This window comes from Triturus cristatus, chromosome 3_1, assembly GCF_964204655.1.
Source record: "Triturus cristatus chromosome 3_1, aTriCri1.1, whole genome shotgun sequence".
Classification (NCBI taxonomy): domain Eukaryota; kingdom Metazoa; phylum Chordata; class Amphibia; order Caudata; family Salamandridae; genus Triturus; species Triturus cristatus.
Window position 1 is genome coordinate 204915131 of NC_140583.1, and position 14856 is coordinate 204929986.

The 14856-nt window shown below is 42.0% G+C and overlaps 1 pseudogene; it reads left to right on the forward strand.

Annotated features, from left to right (window-relative positions):
- The first annotated feature begins 353 nt into the window (after positions 1-353).
- LOC146859919 (uncharacterized) lies at positions 354-1770 on the forward strand (annotated as a pseudogene).
- Positions 1771-14856: the final 13086 nt, after the last annotated feature.

Sequence of the window (14856 nt, forward strand, 5' to 3'; positions counted from 1 at the left end):
ACCTTTTTTTCCAAAACGACCAACACACCAAATAATCAATAAATATGTACCAAAGCTATTTCCTTTTCTCTTCCAGCTTAGAATAATCAACATTGCAAAGATCAACTTTAGGAACAAAAAATTCCAACTTGAAGCAAAGTGAAGCAATCCAAAAGGTATTTTCTACTGAATCAAATTCATAATTTTTTTTCTTTTGTCAAACAGGAAGAATTTTAATTTTAAAAATGAAGCAAAGCAGGTAATCTTTAATAAATGTTTTTAGAAGAGATTTCTAAAAAGAATCAATAAAAAAAATCTCTAAAATTAGATTTAAACTTACATTTTTTACCTATATTTTCTTTTCATTTCAGATAATGTCAACAAATAAGACAGCAAATTACATTACATCAAGGAAGGGAAACCGCCTCCTAAAGCATGCAGGGTACATTTATTGCAAGGAGCGACTAACAGAACCAAGGTGTCATTGGAGGTGTGTGCAATACTACTCAACCCATTGCACAGGCAGAGCGGTTACTCTGGGTGACTCTGTCTTAAAAACCACAGACAAATAACCACTCTGCCTCTGCAATGGAGATTGAGGTGAGAGAAACAATTAATGAAATGAAGGAAATTGCAAGCACCTCCAATGACTCCTGTGGTTCCATTTTGAGGGAGGTTGCACAACATGTCCCAACTCATGTTGCCAGCAGTATGCCCATTATACCCAATCTGAGACGAATTATACAACGCCAAAAACAGGCAAGTAACCCACAAAGAGTTACACCACAAACCTTCTCTGACATTCTAATTCCCCCTGAACTCTCACTTTCTGTTTCTAACTAACCTTTTTTACTGCATGACAACAAAAACCCTCTGAAAAGAATCCTTATCTTTAGCACACCCCGTAATCTAGTTAAGTTAGAGAATAGTGATGTTTGGATGATGGATGGTACGTTTAAAAGCACGCCCCATCCTTTCATCCAAATATACACCATTCATGCTAAAATCAACAATACTGTAGTCCCCTTGGTATACACTTTGCTACCTGATTAACAATCCACAACTTACACTGAACTTTTAACAGTGTTAAAATCAAAAACATCCAACAAAAGTCCTAGGAAAATTATAATGGATTTTGAATTTGCAATGATTAATGTTATTTCCAAAACGTACGTGGATACCCAAATTCAAGGATGTTTTTTCCACTTTTCCCAGTCATTTTGGCGTAAGATACAAAAAACATCCTTAGTTGTGGATTACGTATCGGATAGCAAACTTCAATTTGAACTAAAAAAACTAACTGCACTTTGCTTTGTTCCTCCTGATAGTGTAGACGAATACTACACTGCAATTACAGAATCAGACTTTTATACCACAAACGAAGACAAGTTGGCTCCCTTACTAAATTATTTTGAAGACACATGGATTGGGCATCTAAGCAGGTCTGGTCGCAGGAGGAAGCCACGTTTCCATGTGGAGTGGTGGAACTGCTACTCGACCTGCTTAGAAGGAGGAGCAAAGACAAACAATGCCATAGACGGATGGCACAACTCCTTCAATCATTCAATTGGCAAATCACACCCAAACTTTTATCATTTTTTGGAAACTTTGAGGAAGGAGCAAAGTTACCAAGAAATGAGAATGTCACAAGCATTAACAGGTAGTCTAAACCCACGAATTAGCAAAAAATCAAAGGAAATGTCTGAAAGACTATTGGGAACTTTAAAACATTTTTCGTTGTGTGTGGCTTCAGACTACCTGGATAATGTTGCACACATACTACATTACTAATAAACACTAGACTTTTACTTTCCTGTTTTACCCTAAATTATCTCTCCTGTTTTAAATTGCATTTTTATAAACATTATAAAAATTATGAAGTTGGTTCACCTTACCTTTGATGTGTTCTTTTTTCTAGTCTTCATCTTTGCAATCCACAATTTTTTGTCCATGATTGTCTTTTTCCAAACACAAATCCACTTCCAAAGATCCCATAATTTTTTTATCCCCAAAAAATAAAAATTGCCAATATCTTTTTCTTCCAAACATTAAGTCTTCTTCAAAGTAGTTTTTCATAAGTACAAAGCCATTTTAAAAAATGTGTATACGTTCGAAAAATAGTAGTGTAAAAAATAAATAATTCCAAAGAAATTCCACGAAATGTAAAAAGGTCGATTTTCCACGTGCAAATCCATCGGTAAATCTTCTCCTGCTCCAGATTGTTTGTAATCCAAAAATTCCAATTTTATCGAACGTTCTTAAATAAATTTCCAAAATCGAAATCCTTCTGAATCTGCAGTCTCAGTCAATAATATAATAATTTAAAAAAGCATAGATGTAAACCCCAAAAAAAACCACAATGTCCAACCGGAATCCCAAAAAATCCAAATGACGAAGATCTTTATTGTTTTTTGCCATCTTTGTGAATTTCCAAACATTTTATCATTTTTTCTTTTCAACAGTTTTTAGAATTATAAAACCTTTCTAGATCCTATTTTATTAAAACAAACAATTTCGAAAGGTAAACACGTGACCCGACATGGGCATACTCTAACAACATACTTCGTGACAAGTTACGATAAAACAAAGTAATCTCATTTATTACATCTACAAACCTCCCTCGACTCTCCTTGCAATAATAAACACTTGTTTACTTGTATATATGTATTTTAAAGTTTCTTACCTGAGCGCAGATCTCCCAAGCTTCTGCTATGTCCTGCGATGCTACTCAAAATGTCTGCCTTCAAGTTTCACGTTTACGCGTAAACGTCATCTGGAGCAACAAAAACGAAAATAGGACTTTTAATTTTTTGCTTATAATATAATTATTATTATTGTTTAAAATAATTATATGCCTAATATTTATTTTCTACATTTTGTAAGCATTAATATGCTTTAAAAATTACAATTATTTTTTTAAAAATGTTAATAATAAGTTAAATAAACAACGCAGTCTCGCATTTATTTTATCATTGTTTAACTATTTATTTTAAACAAACTACTACTTTTTAAATATTGTAATATCCTTTAAATCACTTACTTACCGTTTATCTATTCATTCATGCTTGTATTCACTCCCGCGATCCACTTCAAATGAACTTGAATTTCATTGACGCGGCAGTCTCAATGTGAACTAGTGAAATAAAAGAAGGACAATTATTCCCATTCACTTCAATGGCAAAGCGTGGGAATATTTCTCTAAATTACATTTTAATTTTTTTTAAATGATTGCCAATTTTTTAAAAATAAATATAAATCATTGTTTCTATTAATATAATTATTTAAAATATTATAAATTATTTTATAATGCATTGTAGTTTTTATTTTTATTTTAAATTATAATTAATATAATGTTTTTGATTAATTTCTAATTTAACTCCAGTAGTGTACATCAGTAGGGTAAGTGCTGGATAGTGTAGGGTTACTAATTACTATTCGTACTCGAGGGTGGGTGCATCAGTAGGGTAAGTGCTGGATAGTGTAGGGTTACTAATTACTATTCTTACTCCAGGGGGGTGCATCAGTAGGGTAAGTGCTGGATAGTGTAGGGGTACTAATTACTATTCTTACTCCAGGGTGGGTGCATCATTAGGGCAAGTGATGGATAGTGTAGGGGTACTAATTAATATTCTTACTCCAGGGGGGTGCAGCAGTGGGGTAAGTGCTGGATAGTGTAGGGGTACCAATTACTATTCCTAATCCAGGGTGGGTGCATCATTAGGGTAACTGCTGGATAGTGTAGGGGTACTAAATATTATTGTTACTCCAGAGGGGTGCATGAGTAGGGTAAGGGCTGGATAGTGTAGGGGAACTAATTACTATTCTTACTCCAGGTGGGGGTGCATCAGTAGGGTGCGTGCTGGATAGAGTAGGGGTCCTAATTACTATTGTTACTCCAGGGTGGTGCATCATTAGGGTGCGTGCTGGATAGTGTAGGGGTACTAATTACTATTCCTACTCCAGGGTGGGTGCATCAGTAGGGTGAGTGCTGGTTAGTGTAGGGGTACTAATTACTATTCTTACTCCAGGGTGAGTGCATCAGTAGGGTAAGTGCTGGATAGTGTAGGGGTACTAATTACTATTCTTACTCCAGGGTGGGTGCATCATTAGGGCAAGTGATGGATAGTGTAGGGGTACTAATTAATATTCTTACTCCAGGGGGTGCAGCAGTGGGGTAAGTGCTGGATAGTGTAGGGGTACCAATTACTATTCTTAATCCAGGGTGGGTGCATCATTAGGGTAACTGCTGGATAGTGTAGGGGTACTAATTACTATTGTTACTCCAGAGGGGTGCATCAGTAGGGTAAGGGCTGGATAATGTAGGGGAACTAATTACTATTCTTACTCCAGGTGGGGGTGCATCAGTACGGTAAGTGCTGGATAGAGTAGGGGTCCTAATTACTATTGTTACTCCAGGGGGGGTGCATCATTAGGGTACGTGCTGGATAGTGTAGGGGTACTATTACTATTCCTACTCCAGGGTGGGTGCATCAGTAGGGTGAGTGCTGGTTAATGTAGGGGTACTAATTACTATTCTTACTCCAGGGTGGGTGCATCAGTAGGGTAAGTGCTGGATAGTGTAGGGGTACTAATTACTATTCTTACTCCAGGGTGGGTGCATCAGTAGGGTAAGTGCTGGATAGTGTTGGGGTACTAATTACTATTCTTACTCCAGTAGTGTACATCAGTAGAGGTAAGTGCTGGATAGTGTAGGGGTACTAATTACTATTGTTACTCCAGGGGGTGTGCATCAGTAGGGTAAGTGCTGTATAGTGTTGGGGTACTAATTACTATTGTTACTCCAGGTTGGGTGCATCAGTAGGGTAAGGGCTGGATAGTGTTGGGGTACTAATTACTATTCTTACTCCATTGGGGTACATCAGTAGAGGTAAGTGCTGGTTAGTGTAGGGGTACTAATTAGTATTCTTACTCCAGGGTGGGTGCATCAGTAGGGTAAGTGCTGGATAGTGTAGGGGTACTAATTACTATTCTTACTCCATAGTTTTTGCTTCAGTAGGGTAAGTGCTGGATAGTGTAGGGGTACTAATTACTATTCTTACTCCAGTAGTGTACATCAGTAGAGGTAAGTGCTGGATAGTGTAGGGGTACTAATTACTATTGTTACTCCAGGGTGGGTGCATCAGTAGGGTAAGGGCTGAATAGTGTAGGGGTACTAATTACTATTCTTACTCCAGGGTGGGTGCCTCATTAGGGTAAGTGCTGGATAGTGTAGGGGTACTAATTGCTATTCTTACTCCAGGGTGGGTGCATCAGTAGGGTAAGTGCTGGATAGTGTAGGGGTACTAATTACTATTTTTACTCCAGGGGGGTGCATCAGTAGGGTAAGTGCTGGATAGTGTAGGGGTACTAATTACTATTCTTACTCCAGGGGGGTGCATCAGTAGGGTAAGTGATGGATAGTGTAGGGGTACTATTTACTAGTCTTACTCCAGGGGGGTGTATCAGTGGGGTAAGTGCTGGATAGTGTAGGGGTGCTAATTACTATTCTTAATCCAGGGTGGGTGCATCATTAGGGTAACTGCTGGATAGTGTAGAGGTACTAATTACTATTCTTACTCCAGGGGGATGCATCAGTGAGCTAAGTGCTGGATAGTGTAGGGGTACTAATTACTATTCTTAATCCAGGGTGGGTGCATCATTAGGGTAACTGCTGGATAGTGTAGGGGTACTAATTACTATTGTTACTCAAAGGGGTGCATCAGTAGGGTAAGGGCTGGATAGTGTAGGGGTACTAATTACTATTCTTACTCCAGGTGGGGGTGCATCAGTAGGGTAAGTGCTGGATAGAGTAGGGGTACTAATTACTATTGTTACTCCAGGGGGGTGCATCAGTAGGGTAAGTGCTGGATAGTGTAGGGGTACTAATTACTATTCTTACTCCAGGGTGGGTGCATCAGTAGGGTAAGTGCTGGTTAGTGTAGGGGTACTAATTACTATTGTTACTCCAGGTTGGGTGCATCAGTAGGGTAAGGGCTGGATAGTGTTGGGGTACTAATTACTATTCTTACTCCATTAGGGTACATCAGTAGAGGTAAGTGCTGGTTAGTGTAGGGGTACTAATTAGTATTCTTACTCCAGGGTGGGTGCATCAGTAGGGTAAGTGCTGGATAGTGTAGGGGTACTAATTACTATTCTTACTCCATAGTTTTTGCTTCAGTAGGGTAAGTGCTGGATAGTGTAGGGGTACTAATTACTATTCTTACTCCAGTAGTGTACATCAGTAGAGGTAAGTGCTGGATAGTGTAGGGGTACTAATTACTATTGTTACTCCAGGGTGGGTGCATCAGTAGGGTAAGGGCTGAATAGTGTAGGGGTACTAATTACTATTCTTACTCCAGGGTGGGTGCCTCATTAGGGTAAGTGCTGGATAGTGTAGGGGTACTAATTGCTATTCTTACTCCAGGGTGGGTGCATCAGTAGGGTAAGTGCTGGATAGTGTAGGGGTACTAATTACTATTTTTACTCCAGGGGGGTGCATCAGTAGGGTAAGTGCTGGATAGTGTAGGGGTACTAATTACTATTCTTACTCCAGGGGGGTGCATCAGTAGGGTAAGTGATGGATAGTGTAGGGGTACTATTTACTAGTCTTACTCCAGGGGGGTGTATCAGTGGGGTAAGTGCTGGATAGTGTAGGGGTGCTAATTACTATTCTTAATCCAGGGTGGGTGCATCATTAGGGTAACTGCTGGATAGTGTAGAGGTACTAATTACTATTCTTACTCCAGGGGGATGCATCAGTGAGCTAAGTGCTGGATAGTGTAGGGGTACTAATTACTATTCTTAATCCAGGGTGGGTGCATCATTAGGGTAACTGCTGGATAGTGTAGGGGTACTAATTACTATTGTTACTCAAAGGGGTGCATCAGTAGGGTAAGGGCTGGATAGTGTAGGGGTACTAATTACTATTCTTACTCCAGGTGGGGGTGCATCAGTAGGGTAAGTGCTGGATAGAGTAGGGGTACTAATTACTATTGTTACTCCAGGGGGGTGCATCAGTAGGGTAAGTGCTGGATAGTGTAGGGGTACTAATTACTATTCTTACTCCAGGGTGGGTGCATCAGTAGGGTAAGTGCTGGTTAGTGTAGGGGTATTAATTACTATTCTTACTCCAGGGTGGGTGCATCAGTAGGGTAAGTGCTGCATAGTGTAGGGGTACTAATTACTATTCTTACTCCATAGTTTTTGCTTCAGTAGGGTAAGTGCTGGATAGTGTAGGGGTACTAATTACTATTCTTACTCCATAGTTTTTGCTTCAGTAGGGTAAGTGCTGGATAGTGTAGGGGTACTAATTACTATTCTTACTCCAGTAGTGTACATCAGTAGAGGTAAGTGCTGGATAGTGTAGGGGTACTAATTACTATTCGTACTCCAAGGGGTGTGCATCAGTAGGGTAAGTGCTGGATAGTGTAGGGGTACTAATTTCTATTCTTACTCCAGGGTGGGTGCATCAGTAGGGTAAGTGCTGGATAGAGTAGGGGTACTAATTACTATTCTTACTCCAGGGTGGGTGCCTCATTTGGGTAAGTGCTGGATAGTGTTCGGGTACTAATTACTATTCTTACTCCAGGGGGTGCATCAGTAGGGTAAGGGCTGGATAGTGTAGGGGTACTAATTACTATTGTTACTCCTGGGTGGGTGCCTCAGTAGGGTAAGGGCTGGATAGTGTAGGGGTACTAATTACTATTGTTACTCCAGGGTGGGTGCATCAGTAGAGTAAGGGCTGGATAGTGTATGGGTACTAATTACTATTGTTACTCCAGGGTGGGTGCATCAGTAGGGTAAGGGCTGGATAAAAAAATATTTTTAAAATTAAAAACTTACCCATACTTACGTTGTATTGGCATGCGTTGTAATAGCATCTGCGTTGTAATAGCATGCGTTGAAATAGATCTTGCGTTGTAAAAGTTGCGTTGAAATGGTAGTGCGTTGTTATGCCTGCGTTGTGATGGCCGTTTCCCCATCCAGACCCTCATGTTATGGCTTATCTCAGGGTCCACGTGATACAAGGGCCCTTGCTTACGTTAGTTTGACCTTCATTGAACGCCCTACCCTCAGTAGCGTAGCAAAGGTGCCATGAGCAATAATGCAAACAAGTAAATGTGCCTCCTATCCTCTGTTTTGGAAGTAAAAAAGCGGTTCTAATTAATTACATGCCTGGGCAACAGTGACACGGTACATGCTGAACTATTAAAAAACTACACCCCTGCATATCTTGTCTGCTTTTAAACAAAGACCTACTTGTTCCACAAGCTATTGCTTAGAATGCATGTGGAGTCTTACATTCAGTGTCACACTGAATCTGGGTTCCAACATAGGCACAACCTCCTAGAGTAAGCAAATATGTTAACTGAGTGTACCTAGGGGAAGCAGCTGCCGCCCCAGAATTTCCCTTCGGGACAACTAGCAGCGCCCCTGCTACCTTTGGTTTTAATGAACATGTGGTCAGTGGCAGAACCAGAAAGTAAACACCTGCAAGACATTTTTGCTCTGTTATTTGTCACCACCTGCAGTCCCCTTGGCCTTTCAGTAGCAGAGGAGGCTATTGACAGGCTAAAAGGATCAACTGCTATGATTTAAATGTGGTCAACGGGTGTATGATGTCACTTCCGTTGCCACTGTAATTTTGGTGAATTGATGCCCATTAGTGTAAGCTGTATTCACCCTCGCCACCCCTAGAAAGTCAACGGCACAAAGGCAGTAATCTGGTTATCCGGGGTCATTGCAATACTATCTGAGGAGCCGAAACACTGGTGGCAAACAACCAATCCCACCACTAATCCCATCCAGTAACCATTGCCTGTGCCACAGAAGCCCTCACATTTGTCACATGAAATACTTTTGCACACCTCTTCTCTTGAGTGTTCTGAATCCATAGTGCACGGGTGCTGGAACTAGGGGTACTGCATGGTCTCCAGACCTGGAGGCAGCTCAGAAAGATGGTATAAAACAATAAGGACTTAGGAGCAGTTTTATTTTCAAGAAGCATTAGTTATTTGTTAAAACGAAGTGAAAGGTACATTTAAATTTTCTCTCTCTGTTCCTCTCACTCTCTGTTCCTCTCCGCTTCTCCTCTTTCTGTTACTCTCACCTCTTTCTTTCCCTCCCCCATCATGCTGTCTCCCTCCACTCTCCTTCCTTAACTCTTTCTCTCTTCTCACGTGTTCTCTTCATTACTCGCTAGTCCTCTTCTTTCTAATCCTTCTGTCAGTCTCCTTTTTCTTTTGGGTGTCCCTCTATGCACCACACTTCTATGACACTCTCTTTGTCATCTTTCCTCTCCACCCTCTTCCCTCTTTTTTCTCTCCATTGCATATTGCGCTATTTCTCCCCCTCCCCTGAGATTTAGCTCTAGTTGCCTGCCTGTCTTGAAAGCTTTCTCACCAAACGATAGGTTGAGAGGAACCATAAATACGCACAACAAACAAAACCCGGGGACAAAAGACAAAGACCCCCCTATTTTATAGCGATCCAGCGGGTTCTTATGCAGACTCTAGAACTACTATGCAAAAAAGCAAAGGCTATATAGGGAATAAATATGCCAATATCAGTACTCTATAGTAAAGTGATACGAGCATTAAAAATGCAATAGATCTCGCCTTTGATTAAGTTAAAGCCATTTGCTTTGCTATACAATATAATTCGGAAAGCAAATGGCTTTAACTTAATCAAAGGCGAGACCTATTGCATTTTCAATGCTTGTTTTTTTAATTATGCTTCATTAATCCTTTTATCCATCACCTTTTTTGTTTTATGTGTATTTCATTCTTTCTTTCTTTCCTTTTGCCTATACTTTTCTCATTCCATCAGGCATCCCCGCTTATGCTGGTGGTTCACTATGCCCTTCTTTCCGCCCTGCAACCACCCTAGGTGGAGGAGGTTAGAAGTGGGAGTCCCTATGTGATCAAACAAAGAGAAGTCAATAACACAATGGGAATGTCTTAAAATATGCTTTGATGTACGTGGGCCTCACTGGGGAGGCGTGACACCATCCTGTTTCCTCAAATGTGTCTTTAATAAAACTCTTTAAACAGATTGAAATTTGCCATGGTATACATGTTTATGAAATTCAAATACTTTAGTAGTCACTCATTTTTATTGGTTTGATTCCAACTTTAGCTTCTATCACTGAGTCCGTTAAAAAGAACACAGTGTACATAAACACGCAGAGGTACACTTTATGCCGAATTAATATGGTTTTCATCATGGGGACATTGGGTCTACATTCTTCTATGGGTTTGTTTTGGTCTTGGAATACGATACAGCCTGTAGGGCCTGAAATCCCCTCTGTTGGCAGATGGTTTGACTCTAATCGAATCACAGTGGGAAGCAATTTCAGAGTTGGAATGACCATGCTGTGGGACTGTCTGTCCTTCTGTAGCTGTACAGTGAAACATAGATATGGCACTATGCCCTCCTGCAATTGCACAGTGTTGTTTTTTTGTGAAATATTTTTTGGTTCAAAACTCACGTGTGTAGACTCCTACCCCTAGATAGCATCGCGAATGCAAACGCCGACTAAAGTGCGTTGCCGCTGCCAGTCGCATTTGGTAGCCCGGCGGCATGCAGTGCATGGACTCCCTGTCCCTCTGTGGCTGCACAGTGAAGCATACAGTCAATTATAGGCAGGAAACTCTATGCCCTTCTGTGACTGCAGGATGGAATTTACAGTGAATATAGAGATGTGACTCTGTCCTTCTGTGGCAGCACAGTGAAACATACAGTCAATTATAGGCAGGAAACTCTATGCCTTTCTGTGACTGCACAGTGAAGCATGCTGTGAATATAGAGATGCGACTCTGTCCTTCAGTGACTGCACAGTGAAACAGGCAGTGAATGTAGAGATGTGACTCTGTCCTTCTGTGACTGCACAGTGAAGCATGCAGTGAATATAGAGATGGGACTCTGTCCTTCTGTGACTGCACAGTGAAACATACAGTCAATTATAGGCAGGAAACTCTATGCCCTTCTGCGACTGCACAGTGAAACATGCTGTGAATATACAGATGCAACTCTGTCATTCTTTAACTGCACAGTGAAACCAACAGTGATTATTGAGATGTGACTATGTCCTTCTGTGACTGCACAGTGAAACATGCAGTGAATATAGAGATAGGACTCCGTGGGTCACATGTATCAAGATCACATTTAACAATTACCAAAATGTGAATTTTTCCTAATCGCAAATAGGTAATCGCTAAATGCGATGTATGAAAAAAGAAACCAAAAAATACTGATTACCTATTTGTGATGTTCTCAATTAGCAATTTTTGCAATTAGAGAATCGTTAATTGCGAGTGTCGCCATTGGAGCAGCATGATGACCTCACAGCCAGAAAGTGAGGTTTCCCAGGCAGTTCCTGAGGGCCTGGGGATATGTAGGAGGCTGAGAGCAGGAGCACACCACCCAGGAGAACACCCAGAGTGCAGAGGCAGGCACTAATACCCAGCATGGCATTACAGGAGAAGGCAAAGGAGACTGTAAAACGTAATAGAAAATTAACATTTGGCTCAAAAGAATTGGAGGCCCTAATTGAGGAAATGGTCAAGACCCATAAATAATAGTTTGGTAAAAAATCCTTCCATGCACCAGAGTCAGAGAAAAGGAAAATGTGGCTGGACATCCAAGTAAAAATCAACACAGTAGGGGTCACACAGTGCTCCATTGCAGATTTATGAAAGTGCTGGTATAATTTGCGGTCAAGGGCAAAGAAGAAGGTGGCAAGCAGGCTTGCGGATGCCAAGAAGAACGCCCGAGGACCATCTACCCAGCCTGTGTCTATGCCCCTTGAGGACTTGGTGGAGCCGACCCTACAGCCTGAGTTCATCAGTGGTGATATGGACATCGACAGCTCAGCTGCCCCCACCACCAGCCAACGTACGATGCATGCTAAACTACACTTGCCCCATAAATCACAAAATGCACTCTTACTAAGGCGAGACATTTTTTTGTAAAATCCTACTCCTATCGACTTCTTGGCTACCACCCAGCAATGCATCATGGGAGATGTAGTCAGGCACACAAGATAAAAAAAAAAAATCTAGCAGCATAGGCGCAGTTGAGAACCACATGTAAGTGACCAATGAACACCGTATTTTGGTAGATCAAATCCATTTTCATTGAAGTTTTAAATGTCACAAAGCTGTACACACATCATACTGAAGTAGTTCTGTTACTTTCACAGATACCCCAGCACCACAGGGTGATGACACAGCAACACATGAGCTAGAGGAATTCCAGGAACAGGCAGGGGAAGATGGGACATTCACCACAATGCCAACAACACCTGCACCAAGAACACGCAGGTACCCTGGGGCTCCACTACAGGAGTATGAGGTAGAAGGCAAAGACAACCAGGAAGAGCTTCAGTTGAGGCCAGATGAGCAGGCAAAGACCCAAAGTGATTAGTCCCACTTGCAGTGTCACAACACCCATCACAGGTGACGCAGAGCAAGAGCACACGATGCTGCAGAGGAAGGAAAGGGCTCCTCTGTCTTTGCTGGGCTGGAGGGCACAATGGTTACGGTGCATCGCCTGCAATCAAAAAACATGCGGTCAATGTAAACCCAGCGAGTGTGTCTGAAGAACAACACGGTGGACGTTAAGGACAGCATCAGGGAGTTGACCAACACAGTGGAGGAGGGCCATAGGGCAAATGCTGAAAGTGTCAGGGACATGACAGAAGCCATTAGAGACCTCTGCAACAACATGCTGAGGGAGCATACCGCCAAACGCAGATAATGTCACCACCTATTAGGCCGTTTGGATGGTTACACCAAGGCAATAAACCATCTGAGCAATACTACAGCTGTCCTCTCCAGACGCACTCTGACCATGGAGGTGGAAGTGGCCCACTGCAGTTCTGATGTAGCCAGGGGATTGGTGCAGGTCACCACTGCTGTAGAACAGTTGCAGGCAGCTACTATAGCTGGGACAAGTGTACTGGGTGCACAGTACTGTGAGTAGGCCTCCAGCCTCATCACTGCCACGATGACCGAGACCAAACGGCGGAGTGCGAGGCAAGGTACGGCATCTGAGGCCTCATCAAGGGAGACCAGTGTGCACACTGACCGTTCCAGTGCTGTGTGTGCCTGTAAAAATTAGATAGTGATGTGACCAAGGCATGCCAACGGGTGAGGTAACCTGTTGCATGTGATGATCAGTGCAGAATGCTGTGCATGTCTATTTGAAATCTTGTGTTGTCATACAAATGTATTCACATGTAATATGATGATGGCTGTGTGCATACAGTTTACTTGAGATTAAAGTGAATAAAACACAGTAGCAAATAAGTCATAAAGTGCATTGTCTCATTTATTAATTTTTATTTATATATTCAGTGTTTTCTAAAGCGCCAACCAGACCCTGAGTTGGGTGTCAGAGCGCTTTATATTTCAACCACTTCGATATCAGCAGATATCCAATTCTTTCACGTCAAGAACATGTTTGTGTTTCGCAAACATTGGCAAATATTTATCCATACACAACAATATAATGAGGAATAATAGAATTCATTAGATTACATTCATGATTGTCGCCGAACTTAAATCTTTTTTTGTGAAAACTCTTCCTGCCACTGGTAAAGGCAAAGAGCTGAGACCTTGCACGTGGTACAACAAGGACTGTAGATTGGCCCAAAGTGCTCTGAAAGAGGCCATCAAATCTGGCTCTCCTTCTACCATTCAAAAATGTAGACTTGTATACAAAACTGCCCAATCTAAGGCCAAGCAAAACTGGGATGAGGATCGCTGGAGGGACTTATATCAGGCTTGCCACGACCGTAACATGGTCCAATTCTGGCATCTCCTTAAATGGGGCAACTCCCCCGCGGATATACGCCCCTCTAATCAAGTTGAACCACAACAGTGGGTAGCGTACTTCGAGGAACAGTTTAATGTTGGTGATATGATGGATAAGTACATCTTTCGTCCTTCAGGTGTTGAAAATTTTATAGAATTTTCCCCCTGTGAAGTCAAGTTAGTGTTAAGATCGATTAAGAGTGGTAAAGCCCCGGGACCAGATTGTATCCCTGCTGATTTATTCATTCAGGAGCAAGATGTATGGATCCCGTACCTGACCTTGCTGGCTAACGCCCTTGCGGGTGGTGCTGCTGTCCCTGACTCGTGGCTCGGGGCAGAGATATTGCCGATCTATAAGAAAGGCGATCGCTCTGCCCCGGGCAATTATAGACCTATTAGTCTTATTGACGCAGTACAAAAAATTATAGCCCGCCTCGTTCTGGGTCGTATCCAAATTTGGATGACCGATTTTGATGTGTTGTCCCCACTTCAGGCAGGGTTTCGCTCACATATTGGGACCCTGGACCAAGTATTCAGGGTAGTACTTCTTTATTGGAAGGTAGTTTTTCTGGGGGGTGGTAAGTTGTATGCGGCATTTGTGGACCTAAGGTCTGCGTTTGACCTTGTGCCGAGGGACAAGTTATGGAAAGTACTCTTGGATATGGGCATGCCAAAAGAATTGGTATCCTTTTTGGTTACCATCCATGAAAATACGTATGCCCGTGTCCGCTGACGTAAACCTGGGGAGCTGACGGATAGATTTAATGTGTCTAAAGGTGTTCGACAAGGGTGTGTGCTCGCCCCCACTTTGTTTTCACTATTTATCAATGGGGTTATAAATTATTTTTCAAACTACCCTACTGATGCACCTACCTTGGCTGGAATGAAGATTCCCCTACTCATGTTCGCGGATGACACCCTCTTGATCTCGAAGACGAGACAGGGTTTGCAGTTAGCCCTGTCTCACTTCGAGACCTTTTGCCGCGAGCATGAGTTGGAGATAAATGTTGGGAAGATCAAGTTTATGGTTTTTCGTGGTCCCCGGCGCATTAAGGCGGAG